Genomic DNA, 16236 nt, shown 5'->3' on the forward strand with positions numbered 1-16236 from the left:
TGCGCGTGAACTGTTGAGCACGTCGTGGTCGCCGCCGGTACAACTCAGCTCCATGCCGCCAAGTACCACCAGCCAACATAGCTTGAAGTCTCTAGAAGATGTGTCGTGCGTAGCACCTGTCGACCAAGCATGACAAAGCGTAGCACTTGTCGGCCAGGCATGACTTGACATCTCCACCGAAGCTCTGTGCAAGATGAAGCCGCTCCACCTCCTGCCTCTGACCACCAGCACTGCTCCACAAACGATGCTCATAAGAGAGAAACGTCACCGCAGTACCGTCATTGTCCGATCTGGAAGACCAGATCTTAGGGTTTTCCCCAGAGCAGTACGAGTGGGTCGAAATAAGTCACACAACGATGCCTTCATCAAGGTAACGATGTAGAACGCAGCCATCGCTCGCCGTTGGCTCGATTTTCACCGGCAACTATGTCTCCACGATGTTGCAACCCTAGATTGTGTTGTTGTTTTTATTTTTGGTTGCATCAGAAAGCATCCATGCATCATGTTAAAATCCTTTTGAGCCCTAAATGGGGATGATCAAAACCTAGCATCAAATAAAATAGAATAGGTTCAATAAGGATTATTTTCAATAACCCAAATGGTCTCTAAAAATGTTCCCCCTTTTTGATAAATGTTGGAAACAACATACCAGAGGTGATAAACTTTTAACAACTCTTTTTTCATTTTAAATTAATCTTAATGCCCTGAAATTGATGACTAATATATAACAAACACCAATAAGCCATCAAACAAGAAGGTTGCACATACAACAAACAACCAACACAACAAACTAATACATGCACCTCCGATGTCTTGAGTTTCATCACCAACTCCTTCTCAATGATTTCATCCTTGCTCTCCTCAGTAGGCTCCCTATAGAAAATTTTCAGTAACTAAATGCCACGATGACGTGCCCATCTAGAGAACCTTAAACAACGGGAATTAAGAAAGATAATCTTGGCAGAACAAACATACGTTTTTGGTACAACCTTCGCAGGTTTCTTCGAAGGCTTTTTGGGCGCGAATTTAAGCCCTCCCTTAACATGCAAGAAGCAGAAAATGTAACCATAAAATAAAAAAAATCCAATATATAAGAGGAACAAAAAAACTGGACACCAACTTTGCGAGGAAGGGCTCGAAGGGAGCCATCTATTTCGTTCTTCATGTTACTCTTGTCGTCCATAAGATAGCAACAAATGCAAGAATATGCAAAAAGTTATACACCAAAAGCTAATATGGATGATGCTTTATGGGCCTATCACCATTAGTCCGTGATGGTGACTCAGACACGAGCGGAGCACGACGCCAACGAGGATGGAAATGTGGGCCTCAACAAGGACGACAATGTAGACGTGCGGGACGAAGGCTAGGCAACCAACCATGAGTGCAAGAACACTGCATGTCCGCCGTCCACAAGCAAGGGGAGAGACTGGGCAGATTTGGTGTGCGGGTTCGCCGCCTTCATCTTCTCACAGTAGCTAGCCGCTGCATTTCACCTCTTGTCGATGATGAAGGGGGGTCGTGGGGGGACCGAAAACTTGGATGCGGCGCGTCGGCGGCGGATCCTGTCTGATGACCGCAGTGGAAACCCATGGCACAACGGGGGATCGTCAAGATGGCCACAGTGTACTGCAACAGTCCTCTCACACCATCTACGACGGGTGATGCGAAAGTGATAAGGTGGAGGAGCATCGAGGCTGCTTGGATCTGGCGCCGGAGGAAAGTTGGGGGCTTCCATGGCGCGGGACCGGGTGCAGATCGTCTGAGAGATGGGAAGGGGCAGGTGCGCATCGGGCTCAATCTAGGGTAGTGATTGGGGTGGCTCCGCGGTAGAAGGTGGGGAAGGATAGGAAGCTTGGGGCTTCAGGGAAGAAGCTGCTCGACCATGAAGGGCGAGTGGCACGGGGTGATTACCAGGGGGCGATGCTGAGTGGTGGTCGGGGCAAGCCATGCGTGGGAGGGAGGTGGGGTGGAGGCACGATGGAGGGAGGTGGGTCGGGATGGGGTGGGCGTGGCCCCGGCTGAAGGAAGGAGGTGTAGGGAGTGGGTGGAGTCAGTTTTCTGTGCTTGCTATGCGGTCCGTGTCCAGTGGATCGAGTAGTACAGAAGTGTTAGCAGAACAAGCTGTTTTGTTAGCAGAATAAGACTCTTAGGGGGTGTTTGTAGAATAAACCCACCTTATATATATATATATGTGTGTGTGTGTGTGTGTGTGGGTCTATGCGTTTGAAGGAAGGAAGGTCATCGACAACCAAACTACGATCGGCTAAAGGAAGAGAAGAACTCGCCTCGCAAGCCGAAGACTCTATGAAACAGCGAGAGGTTGAAGGTTTCGGCATTGGAGGCTAGTTCGGGGATTACTCAAGGAGTCCAATACTAAGGCGTCATCGGGACGCTTATGCTTGCTCATGGGCTAGATTCGTGGGCCTGTTCAATCATCATTCGAGGTATTGGAATCAAGATGGACTCTTCCGAAAACTTGGCGTACTATCCAAGGAGACGTAGTAATCGGCATATTCCTTCCTTATTGCAATCGACTTTTGTGAAACCCTAACACCCCGAGGTATCTATCTAAACGAGGGGGCCATAGTCCGTAGGACACATTAAGCTCATTATGATTAGGGTTTTAGACCACCACAATCTATCTCTAGGTAGATCAATGTTGTACCGTGTACTACTTCGTCAATACAACAAGAGCAGGACGTAGTGTTTTACCTCCATCAAGAGGGCCCGAACCTGGGTAAACATCATCCCGTTCGTCCCTTGTTCCGCATCGATTCAAGATCCACAGTTCGAACCCTGTACCTAAGATCATCCGGTTTTGACACCGATGATACGTCTCCAACGTATCTATAATTTATGATTGTTCCATGCTAGTATATTATCAACTTGGGATGTTTTATATGCATTTATATGCTATTTTATATCATTTTTGGGACTAATCTATGAACTCAGTGCCCAGTACCAGTTTCTGTTTTTTCTATGTTTTTGACCTTTTCATATAAGAATATTAAACGGAGTCCAAACGAAATAAAACCTTCACGATGTTTTTTCCATAATAGAAGGGATCCAGAAGACTTGATAACCAAGGCAGAGCCACGGAGGAGGCCACGAGCCCCCTAGGCACGCCCCGGGGGGGGGGGGGGCTAGCAGGCTCATGGGCCCCCGTGCCTCCTTTTCCCTACCTCTTTTGCCTATAAATTCCCTAAAATCCCCAAACCAATAGAGAGATCCACGAAAATACTTCTCCGCCGCCGCAAGCTTCTCTTTCCGCGAGATCCCATCTGGGGACCATTCTGGCGCCCTGCCAGAGGGGGATTCGGACACGGAGGGCTTCTTCATCAACACCATTGCCTCTTCGATGATGCGTGAGTAGTTCACCACAGACCTTCGGGTCCACAACTAGTAGCTAGAGGGCTTCTTCTCTCTCTTGGATCTTCAATACAAAGTTCTCCATGATCTTCATGGAGATCTATCCGATGTAACTTTCTTTTGCGGTGTGTTTGTCGAGATCCGATGAATTGTGGATTTATGATCAGATTATCTATGAATATTATTTGAGTCTCCTCTGATTTCTTATATGCGTATTTTCGTATCCTTGTAATTCTCTTCGAGTTATGGGTTTCGTTTGGCCAACTTGATCTATAATTCTTGCAATGGGAGAAGTGCTTGCTTTTGGGTTCATACCGTGCGGTGTCCTCACCTAGTGACAGAAGGGGTAGCGAGGCACGCATCATGTTGTTGCCATCAAGGGTAAAAAGATGGGGTTCATATCATATTGCATGAATTTATCCCTCTACATCATGTCATCTTGCTTAAGGCGTTACTCTGTTTGTTATGAACTTAATACACTAGATGTATGCTGGATAGCGGTCGATGTGTGGAGTAATAGTAGTAGATGCAGAAAGTATCGGTCTACTTGTCTCGTACGTGATGCCTATATGTATGATCATTGCCTTAGATATCGTCATGACTTTGCGCGATTCTATCAATTGCTCGACAGTAATTATTTCACCCACCGTAGTACTTGCTATCATGAGAGAAGCCTCTAGTGAACACTATGGCCCCGGGGTCTATTTTACACATTATGTATTCATATCTACATACAAAAATACCAAAAATACCTTGCTGCACTTTTATTTATTTATTTATATTTACCTATTATCACTATCAGATCTCACCTTGCAAGTAATCGTAAAGGGATTGACAACCCCTTTATCACGTTGGGTGCAAGTTTGTTTGTTCTTGCGCAGGTGCCTTGGTGCCTCATCTTGATACTCCTACTGGATTGATACCTTGGTTCTCAAACTAAGGGAAATACTTATCTCTGCTTTGCTTCATAACCCTTTCCTCTTCAAGGGAAAAACCAACACAAGCTCAAGAAGTAGCAGGAAGAATTTCTGGCGCGATTGTCGGGGTGTATTCAAGTGAAGCATATCTACCAATCACCTATCGCAAACTCATCTCTTGCATTTTCATTATTTGCCATTTGACTCTTGTTTTCCTCTCCCCAACTTCTAAAACAAAATTCACAAAAATATTTGCCTTTCTTTATTTTGCCTTTTTCGTTCGCCCCTTTCTTTCGCTTACTTTCTGTTTGCTTGTGTGGGTTAGTCTACTTATCCTTATGGTTAGTCCTATTGCTATGATCATTACTCCCGATAGCAAGGTTCTTAACTTTAAACAAAATGAGGGAGAAAACTTAAAAGATGCTTGGTATAGAATTTGCAATGCTCAGAATAGATCTACTCGTAAGCAATCTACTACCGTTCTACTTCGCAATTTTTATGTGGGTATTTCCCCTTGGAATAGGTATGTTCTTAACACCATCGTAGGCGGAAATTTCTTGGGTAGCCATACCATTGATTCTTATGGTGCTTTAATAAATTTGGTAGGCTTACCCCCACTCAAGGTTAATGGAACTACTTTAACTTTGGAACGTGTGATGCGTAGGCTGGATATTATTGAAAATAAAGTTGCTACGATAGAACTCATTGAAAATTTGGATAAAAAAATCCACAATCAAAACACTCAATATGGATCCAAGGTGGTAATGACTTTGAAAATTTTAAAGGAGAAGGAACCCATAGTTAACAAAAAACTAGATCATGATTCCGCTAGAATTGATAAACTAGAGGATGTTATAACCAACTTGGGTTCCGCTTTTGTTGCTGTTCGAAACACTCCAAATTTTGCCCACAATAAGGCCACTAAGCTTATTTATGTTCCTAAAAACAATGCTAAACCATCTAGTAAGAGAGATGAAGATCTTAAAATGTTGAGTGTTCACCCTACCAATCTTGATATCTTAGAAAAACCTATCATCACTTATAATTATCTTTGTTGCCTATCTAGGAGTATAATTATTGATAAAATTAAAGAACTCCCTAATAATGATGATGTTATGAGTGGTTTGAGCACTAAAGATGACAACACTTGAATCTATTGCCTTACGCCTAGCTAAGGGCGTTAAACAATAGCGCTTGTTGGGAGGCAACCCAATGAATAAATTTATTTTTGGTTTTTTACTTTCTGTTTTGTTGAGTCCAAAACATCATGATTGTGTTTTTTATGTTTTAATTAGTGTTTGTGCCAAGTAGAACCTTTATGATTAGTTTTGGTGATAGTTGTTTAATCATGCTGAAAAAAGACAAAAAGTTTGTGTTCACGAAATTATTTTTAATTCCTATCCAGAAAGAACTTTTGAGTTTATTCTTTTTTATGCTGATTTATATGAAAATTTCCCTAATTTTCATAAATATTTCATAATTTTTGGGATAGCAGAGGTATATGAAATATACAGATTGCTATAGACTGTTCTGTTTTTGGCAGATTCTGTTTTCGTTGTGTTGATTGCTTATTTTGATGAAACTATGGTTAGTATCGGGGGGTACGAGCCATGGAGAAGTAATAATACAGTAATATAACATTAATGTAAATGGAAATTAAGTTTACTACGGTACCTAAAAAGTTGGTGGTTTGTTTTCCTATGCTAATGATATCACGAGTTTCTGTTTAAGTTCTGTGTTGTGAAGTTTTCAAGTTTTGGGTGATGTTCTTATGGACAATGGAATAAAGAGTGGAAAGAGCCTAAGCTTGGGGATGCGCAAGTCATCCCAAGCCAAATTCAAGGACACCAAAAATCCTAAGCTTGGGGATGTCCTGGGAAGGCATCCCCTCTTTCGTCTTCAATCCATCGGTAACGTTACTTGGAGCTATATTTTTATTTACCACATGATATGTGTTTTGCTTGGAGCGTCATGGATTATAGGAGTCTTTACTTTTTGTTTTATCACAATCATCCTTTCTGCACACCTTTTGAGAGGGACATGCACTCACCGTGAATTTTTTAGAATACGCAATGAGCTTCACTTCTATCTTTTGAGTTAGGCAATTTAGCTCGCATGTGCTTCACTTATATCCTTTGAGTTAGATAATTTTGCTCCCATGAGCTTCACTTATATTATTTGAGCTAGATAATTTTGCTCTAGTGCTTCAATTAAATCTTGTTAGAGGACGGCGGTGTCATATTTTGTAGAAATAAAAACTCTCGATCTTCACTTATATCATTTTGAGAGCGCTCTCTCTAAGTAACTTGGTAATTGGCGTGTGTTATGAAATTAGTCCTAAATATGATAGGCATCTGAAGAGGATATAATAAAAACTTTCATATTCAAGTGCATTGATTAGTAAGAGAAGTTTGATTCCTCACAATTAGTTTTGAGATATGGATATGGTAATTTTAGAGTTATGTTAGTAGGGTGTTGTGAATCTAGAAATACTTGTATTGAGTTTAGTGATTCCCGTAGCATGCACGTATGGTGAACCGCTATGTTATGAAGTCGGAGCATAATTGATTTATTGATTGTCATCCTTTGTGTGGCGGTCGGGATCGCGCAATGGTTAACTCCTACCAACCCTTCCCCTAGGAGTATGCGTTTAGCACTTTGTTTCAATTACTAATAAAACTTTTGCAATAAGTATATGACTTCTTCATGACTAATGTGAGTCCATGGTATAGATGCACTCTCACCCTTCCACCATTGCTAGCCTCACTAGTGCCGCGCAACTTTCGTCGGTGCACAAAACCACCATATACCTTCGTGAAAACAGCCACCATACCTACCTATTATGGCATTTTCATAGCCATTCCGAGATATATTGCCATGCAACTTCCACCGTTCCGTATCATGAGATGTGCCATCACTTTCATATTGCCATTGCATGATCGTAAGATAGCTAGCTAGATGTTCCAACGTCATACGCTAAGCTAGATCGTTGCACATCCCGGTACACTGCCGGAGGCATTTCATATAGAGTCATTATTGTTCTAAGTATCGAGCTGTAAGTAAATAAAGCGTGATGATCATCATTATTAGAGCATTGTCCCATGTGAGGAAATAATAAAAGAGGCCAGCGAAGCCCAAATAAAAAAAAGAGTCCCAAGATGCCCACCAAAAAAAAGGAAATGAAAAAAGAGAGGCCAAAGAGCCCAAACAAAAAAATGAGAGAAAAAGAGAGAAGGGACAATGCTACTATCTTTTTCCACACTTGTGCTTCAAAATAACACCATGTTCTTCATGATAGAGAGTCTCTTGTTTTGTCACTTTCATATACTAGTGGGAATTTTCATTATATAACTTGGCTTGTATATTCCAATGATGGGCTTCCTCAAAATTGCGCTAGGTCTTCGTGAGCAAGCAAGTTGGGTGCACACCCACTAGTTTTCTTTTTGAGCTTCCATACACTTATAGCTCTAGTGCATCCGTTGCATGGAAATCCCTACTCATTCACATTGATATCTATTGATGGGCATCTCCATAGCCCGTTGATACGCCGAGTCGATGTGACCATCTCCTCCTTTTTGCCTCACATCCTCCACCACACTCTATTCCACCTATAGTGCTATATCCATGGCTCACGCTCATGTATTGCATGAGAGTTGAAAAAGTTTGAGAAAGTAAGAGTGCGAAAACAATTACTTGGCCAATACCGGGGTTGTGCATGATTTAAATTCATTGTGTGGGGATGATGGAGCATAGCCATACTATATGATTTTGTAGCGATAACTTTCTTTGGCCTTGTTATGTCAAAAGTTCATGATTACTTTGCTAGTATGCTTGAAGTATTATTGTTTTCATGTCAATATTAAACTATTGTTTCGAATCTTATGGATATGAACATACATGCCAAAATAAAGAAGTTACAAAGAAAAAATATGTTAGGTAGCATTCCACATCAAAAATTTGGTCTTTATCACTTCCCTACTCGAGGACGAGCAGGAGTTAAGCTTGCAGATGCTTGATACGTCTCCAACGTATCTATAATTTTTGGTTGTTCCATGCTATTATATTATCAACTTGGGATGTTTTATATGCATTTATATGCTATTTTATATCATTTTTGGGACTTACCTATTAACTCAGTGCCCAGTGCCAGTTTCTGTTTTTTCCGTGTTTTTGACCTTTTTCAGATTAGAATATTAACTAGAGTCCAAATGGAATAAAACCTTCGGGATGATTTTTTCCATAACAGAAGGGATCCAGAAGACTTGAGAACCAAGGCAGAGGGTCACGGAGGAGGGCACGAGCCCCCTAGGCGCGCCCCAGGGGGGGCGCCTAGCAGGCTCGTGGGCCCCACGTGCCTCCTTTGCCGTACCTCTTTCGCCTATAAATTCCCTAAAATCCCCAAACCAACAGAGAGAGACATGAAAATACTTTTCCGCCGCCGCAAGCTTCTGTTTCTGCGAGATCCCTCTGGGGACCGTTCTGGTGCCGTGCCAGAGGGGGATATGGACATGGAGGGCTTCTTCATCAACACCATTACCTCTCCGATGATGCGTGAGTAGTTCACCACAGACCTTCGGGTCCATAGCTAGTAGCTAGATAGCTTCTTCTCTCTCTTGGATCTTCAATACAAAGTTCTCCATGATCTTCATGGAGATCTATCTGATGTAACTTTATTTTGCGGTGTGTTTTTCGAGATCCGATGAATTGTGGATTTATGATCCAATTATCTATGAATATTATTTGAGTTTCCTTTGATTTCTTATATGCATGATTTCGTATCCTTGTAATTCTCTTCGAGTTATGGGTTTCGTTTGGCCAACTTGATCTATAATTCTTGCAATGGGAGAAGTGCTTGGTTTTGGGTTCATACCGTGCGGTGTCCTCACCTAGTGACAGAAGGGGTAACGAGCCACGCATCGTGTTGTTGCCATCAAGGGTAAAAAGATGGGGTTTATGTTATATTGCATGAATTTATCCCTCTACATCATGTCATCTTGCTTAAGGCGTTACTCTGTTTGTTATGAACTTAATACACTAGATGCATGCTGGATAGCGGTCGATGTGTGGACTAATAGTAGTAGATGCAGAAAGTATCGGTCTACTTGTCTCGGGTGTGATGCCTATATGTATGATCATTGCCTTAGATATCGTCATGACTTTGCACGATTCTATCAATTTCTCGACAGTAATTCGTTCACCCACCGTAATACTTGCTATCATGAGAGAAGCCTCTAGTGAACACTATGGCCCTCTGGTCTATTTTACACATTATATATTCAGATCTACATACAAAAATACCTTGCTACAATTTTATTTATTTATTTATATTTACCTATTATCACTATGAGATATCACCTTGCAAGTAATCGTAAAGGGATTCACAACCCCTTTATCGCGTTGGGTGCAAGTTTGTTTGTTCTTGCGCAGGTGCCTTGGTGCCTCATCTTGATACTCCTACTGGATTGATACCTCAGTTCTCAAACTGACGGAAATACTTATCTCTACTTTGCTACATAACCCTTTCCTCTTCAAGGGAAAAACCAACGCAAGCTCAAGAAGTAGCAACCGACAATAAGTTTAGCCTTAGTAGTACTTCATGAGAAGAATTTGACTCTGATCAACTAGAACGGTGAGCATCAGCTGGGCAGAAGCAATGCATGTCACCTAAGAAAAAGTTAGTACAACAGGTGGTGTATTCTGTGAGCTCTCTACTACAAGGTGTAGCCACAAGATACCCCGGACATCTATTTTTTTTCTTGGGCATCGTGATTACTTCTCGAAAACTCATGCACTACTTTGAGGCACACCCGATTGTTGTGGTTACATCCTTTCCATTGGTACATATTCTCCACAAGAGTATGGTGACATACCTCATAGATGAATGGTCTCTTGAGTTGTCAGAGTTCAACATCAAGTTTGAGAGCACCCATGTTATCAAGAGTAGAGTGTTGCCGGAATTCCTTGTTGAATGGACAACGACACCTGAAGATCTTGATCCCACTTCCCTACCCGTGAAGGAAGATAAGGATGATTGGGTAATATACTTTGATGGCTCGTTCTCATTACAGGGAGTGGGAGCTAGCATAATGCTAGTCTCCCCGACCGATGAACACCTCAATAATGCTCTATGCCAGTCCCAAGGCAACCAACAATACTACAGAGTATGAATGTTTACTGGGTCTATGAGCATCAATTGGATTGGGCATAAAGAAGCTAACTATCAGTGGCGAATCTCAGTTGATTGAAAGGCAACTTAATAAGGATTATCAATGCTCACATATGGAAGCACATGTGGATGAAGTGAGAAATTCGGAAGCCAGTTTGATGCTCTGTGCATGGAACACATCCCTCATGCTCAAAACTTTGTCACGGATGAACTATCAAAGTTGGTAGCTTGGAAAGGACCTATGGGACAAGGTATTTTCATGCAAAGACTCACTCAACCATGAGTGATCCCCTCTCCCGAGAAAAGTAAGAAGCCTAAGATCACCCTCGAAAAGGATTCTTTCCCGGACAAGACGCCTCCAGACAGAGCTGAAAACAAACGTAAAGACACAACTTCAGTTGATAATGTTATGTGTGCCTCTGCGGCACATGTCCCATATTAGGTAGCAAAGATTGCTCACTATATCCAAGAAGATGAGTTACCTAGAAACCATGAAGATGTTGAAAGGGTAGCTCGGCAAGCCATCATGTACTTCTTCATGTAGGTAAACCTCTATTGGAGATGGCCCACTAGAGTAAAACTACTATGCATTCCCAAGAAACAAGGACAACCTCTCCTACAAGATATTCATGAGGGTGTGTCTGGAACTTACATCAGGTCACAAGCACTCGTAGGAAAGGCCTTCCATCAAGGATTCTAGTGGCCCATCGCCTTAAGTAATTTAGAGGAGTTGGTCCGTACTTGTGATGCATGTCATTTTCACTCCAAAGAGATCCATCAACCAGTACACGCTCTTCAAACGATTGATCTCTCATGGTCATTCGCGGTGTGGGGATTGGACAACCTCAATCTTTTTCCTCATGATATCGAGGGATTTGAGTACTTGTATGCGGCTATTGACAAGTTCACAAACTAGACTAAGGTGGAGCGTGTCAGGAAACTCACTACACAGTTTGCAATCAAGTTTTTCAGGGGACTAGTCTACCGTTTTAGTATAGCTGTCCACATCAATATCGATGGCACCTAGTTCATGAGTGGCGCTGTCACGCCATACTATTAGTACTTGTTAGCATTAGGTTTTTCCCCAAAGAGGAGGGGTTAATGCAGCAAGGCATAGATAAGTATTTCCCTTAGTGAGAACCAAGGTTATTGAACCAATAGGAGAACCATGCAATTTCCAATCTTCAACGCCTACACACAAAAGAGCAGACACTTGCACCCAACGCGTGCAAGAGGGTTGTCAATCCCCTTGAACTCGTTACTTACAAACAAATGAGTAGTGTAGATTATAGTTGATAATTGGAAATTGTAAAATAATAAGAAAAAAAATAAACAACAACAAGGTATTAAGAGTGTTTGTAAATATATTTGTGAATAGACCCGGTGTAAATATATTTCGTTAGAGGCTTCTATCTTATAGAAAGCATACAATGGGTGAACAAATTACTATTGGGTAATTGATAGAAAAGTACATAGTTATGCAATATTTATTCATGACAATGATCATTACATATAGGTATCATGTCCATAAGCAAATAGACCAACTCCTTCCTGCATCTACTACTATTACTCCATCCATCGACCGCTATCCAGCATGCATCTAGATTATTAACTAAAACATAGTAATGATTGGAGAACAATGACATGATGTAGACAAAGAAAATCCATTTAATATGAATCAACGCCATCGTTTTATACTTAGTGGCAGCAATCCAAATAGTGACTTGTCCCCTACTTTGTCAGTCGGATATAGAGCAGTGCAAGATTGAACCCACTACAACGGACCCCTCTCGCTGAAGATAGATAAATCTAGTTGGCCCAACCAAATCAATAGATTGGAGAGATTTACGAAGCTATCATAATCTTGCATATATATGAAAGACCAGTAAGGAACTCAATATAATCTGATGAATATCTGAACATAAACCCACAATTCATTGGATCCCTACAAACGCAGCACACAAAGTGATTACATCGAATAGATCATCGTGAGGATGCGATGAACTTTGTATTGAAGAGCACAAAGAGAGAGATAGACATCTAGGTACTATGGATGTCACATCCCAGTTTTTGGCTTTCTTGACTAACTAACTTATTTCAAAATTTAGGACCAATTAAATTTTTTGTGAATGCTTGTGATGCTTGGAGTGACTATTGTGTGTATGTTTGTTTTCCATGTGATTGATCCCCATTCATTCTTTCCATTCTCTTAATCATCTTCTCATCCCATGATCTCCTGCCTAATGATCATGCCATGTGTTAAGGATAAATATCTGTTTTTACCAAATATTATTTTCACCAAAAAGCTTTTCTTTGAATTAAACTTTCAAACCCCTGAGATGAGGTTTGTACTACAAGTCCTCAGATTAGGGAATTTCTTTTGCACCAATACTTTTATTTAAAACCTATTATCAAAATGTATTCCAAAAATCATAATATTATTATTTTAAAAGTTATTTTATTATTTTATTTAAAAGCCTTTCTGTGAGGCCAGAAATGGTCTCCTATGAAGGGAAGTTATTTTTATTGCTTTCAAAATATTTAAGAAAATTTAGGGAAACTCAGTGGATATATTTATTCCATATTTATGAGTTTCAACACATGGTCATGTTAAAAATATAGGGCAAATCCCTTCAAAACCATTCCTGCCTATTTCGAGCTTTTGGATATTATTGATGATCTTGCCAAGTTTCATTTCAATCCAAGTTGATTTGACTCCCCTAATCACTCTAAAACCCTATCTGTCCAGAATAAAATTTGAGCAACTCTACATTGTGAAGTGTCTCCAATTGTGCTCAAATTTGGTGGACATGTTCCAGTACTCCAATGAGGCATCCACACCAAGTGGTACACCAAGGAGAATAGAGGAACTTGTGCTAAAACCCTCAAAACCCTCTCTGTTGATTTCTGACTTTGACAAACTTTACATTATAAAGTTTGTCCAATTGACATCAAACTTTTTGTGCATTCCTTGATGCTCAAATAATGCCCCTACACCAAATATTGTATTTGTGGGAATTTATTTGAATAGGGTTCTAAGCAGAAACCCATTTCTGCCCCTTTCTAGGGTTTTTCAAGTCTACATTGGGAAACTCCTCCAGCAAATCCCAAATTTGGTGTGCAAGCCTATATTCATCTATTATTTGATCATGTTAAGTTTCGTAGCCATTGGAATTCATCTGATAGCCTAACCACAGATCAAACACCTTGTGTGCACTCACTAATTTGGCTTGTTTTGCCCCTTCTACTTTATTCCTTGAGCTCAACTTTCTACCACAGCTTCTCATAGTCATATTTTACCTCCAGTAACTTTCCCATGGCCACTGGTCAATTATTGGGAAAGGACCCTTTGTAACTTTCTCTCATTTTCACCCTTGGCAGCAATGTTTTACCTCTCTTTCCATTCTTCTGCTTAAGCTATCACCCCCAACTCTTTCCAGAGCATCTATTATATGCCAAGGCTTCATTTAGAACCAAGTTATGGCATGCTCATGTGGAGAAAATGAGCAGCACTTCTTCAAATAGATTTCTGGCTGAATCATGGCTTTGAACAGCAAGTAGTGGCTACACTTGCTTTCTTGAGCTGAAACTTTGGAGTCTGGTAGTCCTTCCATGCCTAACACTGCCAGCCATAATTTCTCCCCGAGGCTTCCCTCCTAAGACCCAGTTTTGTCATCTCTAAGTTTGGTGTTAGAAACTTGGCAGCAGTCAAAACTAGTTCAAATCAACTCCGCAAGCCACCAAATTCCAGAGTACCCTTCCAGATAGCATGCCCCACCTCCCGGACAGCTTTTGCTGGTTTTTGCAAACCTGTGGGCGTGGATGGCCGTGGTGACCATGCTGTCAGCCTGCACTAATGGTGCTCTGCACCATTTCCTTGTTCCCTAGCTCATGTCCCGCAGCTGCACCATGTCTCAGAGCGTCAGAGCATCCCCTTTTGACCGTTCAAGCCATCCCCCGCCATCAGCTAGCCTCCAAGACCCCTCAGGCATGCGTGGAGACCATGCACCGAGAGCTCCAGAGAGCACCCGAGCTTTCCCTCTCTCTCTCCCCTCTTATTCCCTCTTCCCCGAGCCCCTGTGGCTCTTGCATCTCTTTCCCTCACCCTTGGGCTCCTCCTGAGCACCTCTCCTCCTCCCGAGCTCTCTCCCGTCCTCCATGGTCGGCTATGGCCGAAGCTCTCCCGCCCGGGAGCAGCTCCGGATCGAGCAACCAGGGATCCCCCTCTCCCCTGGGCTCTCTAGTGATCCCTTCCCGTCGTCGCGTGTCCCCCTCCGCGCCCCATCTCCTCCCTAGGCGCCGCACGCCCGAGGCCCGTGAAGGCCGGCTGCCTCCCTCATGGCTACCCCGGTCGGTGCCGCTGCAACCCCTCCCCGGCGACATGTAGGGCCTGGTCGGGTGCGACGCGGCCGCCCGATCTCGCCGGTGTGCCGGGCCTCGTCGGAGGTGGCCAGAGGAGCGAGAGACGGCGCGCTCTCGAGCTCCTGCCTCTCCTCTGCGTGAGCGGGAGGTGGGAGATGGAGCGGATAGGTGGGGGCCCCACATCAGCCTCACGCTGGACAGGCCCTCGGGATAAGTGGTCGCGCCTGGCCAGATGCTGCCTCCCCACGCGGAAAGCGTATTCCATAGAATACGCCTTCGACGTCACCGACCCCTCGAGGCTAGGGCAGTTGGGCCGGCCCATTGTCTGTTTAGCACGCCGAGCACGTTATAACTCTCTGGAGGCCCTCTTTCCTTTTTTTATTTATCAGTAAACTTCAAAAATCAATAGCAAATTCATTCTAACTCCAAATTGCACGATTCAAATTTCTGCAGGTTTCTAAATTCAAGCTCTATCCACCTATGTGCCTTGCACATTTTTCCAGAAAAATTTCTGTAGCATTGTCACCCAAATCCAAATCTGGATATGAATGGTCCCATCTTTCAAAAATCCCATAGGCTCCAAATCAACTCCAAATGGAGTGATTCAAACTCCCAGAACCTTCTAAAATCACTCTCCATTTTTAGAACCCTGGTCAACATTTTTGTGTGTCTTATTTCTGTTGCAAGAAATAAATAGCTCCTATTGCTATTTATTCCTCATTGTACACTCTCTAGAATATTCATACCATCTCCAAATCCAGTGAAACCACTTCCTAAATATTTCTAAAATCATTCTCTGTTAAATGGTTGCCTCCACTCATTTTTAACAGAATGATTTCTGTTGGCTTTTTCAATGGCCACCTATTGCTCCTTTCACCTATTCAAAAGTCCTTGATGATTGAAATCTCCTGTGAGAAGCTTCAGGTATTTTTCTTATGACCAGAGAGGTCCAAGAAAAATAAAACTTCTATTTATAGGACACTTTTATTCTGCTTGATGTGTGGCTTACTATGGTTATTTCCGATGATAGTTGACGGTGGACGGAGTATTCGGGGACGGAACGGAAGACCTCGAAGACCCCGAGGACTTACGTGAGCAAGGCAAGCAGCTCTTTTGCCATGACTTAAGCATATGAAATGATGCATGCTAGAATAGCAAGTACTTTTCGTTGCATGAGATCATAGTGCCGGTTCATCATTGATGTGATGGTACCGAAGGCTTCATCGAAGCACTTGCATGATAGTGATGTTAATCACATGGCTCCTCGGAGCACAAGCATGATGAGCTGACCCTACTATCTATGAGGATCATGCTACTGTCATGTTGATTAATAAAGTTATAAGATCATTGCACTGAGCTTGACCCTACCCCGTGAGGGTCATGTTATTACCATGTTGACAAGTAAAGATAGAGCAGTTT

General features: G+C 42.3%; 1 long non-coding RNA gene across 1 annotated transcript; it reads right to left on the reverse strand.

Annotated features, from left to right (window-relative positions):
* Positions 1-658: 658 nt before the first annotated feature.
* LOC123408224 lies at positions 659-2354 on the reverse strand. The gene is made up of 2 exons (XR_006612716.1): positions 976-2354; positions 659-873 (listed from the first exon to the last, which is right to left on the reverse strand). It is a non-coding gene; the product is annotated as an uncharacterized LOC123408224 (long non-coding RNA).
* Between the last annotated feature and the right edge of the window lie 13882 nt (positions 2355-16236).

The sequence above is a fragment of the Hordeum vulgare genome, chromosome 1H, assembly GCF_904849725.1.
Source record: "Hordeum vulgare subsp. vulgare chromosome 1H, MorexV3_pseudomolecules_assembly, whole genome shotgun sequence".
NCBI classification, from domain to species: Eukaryota; Viridiplantae; Streptophyta; class Magnoliopsida; order Poales; family Poaceae; genus Hordeum; species Hordeum vulgare.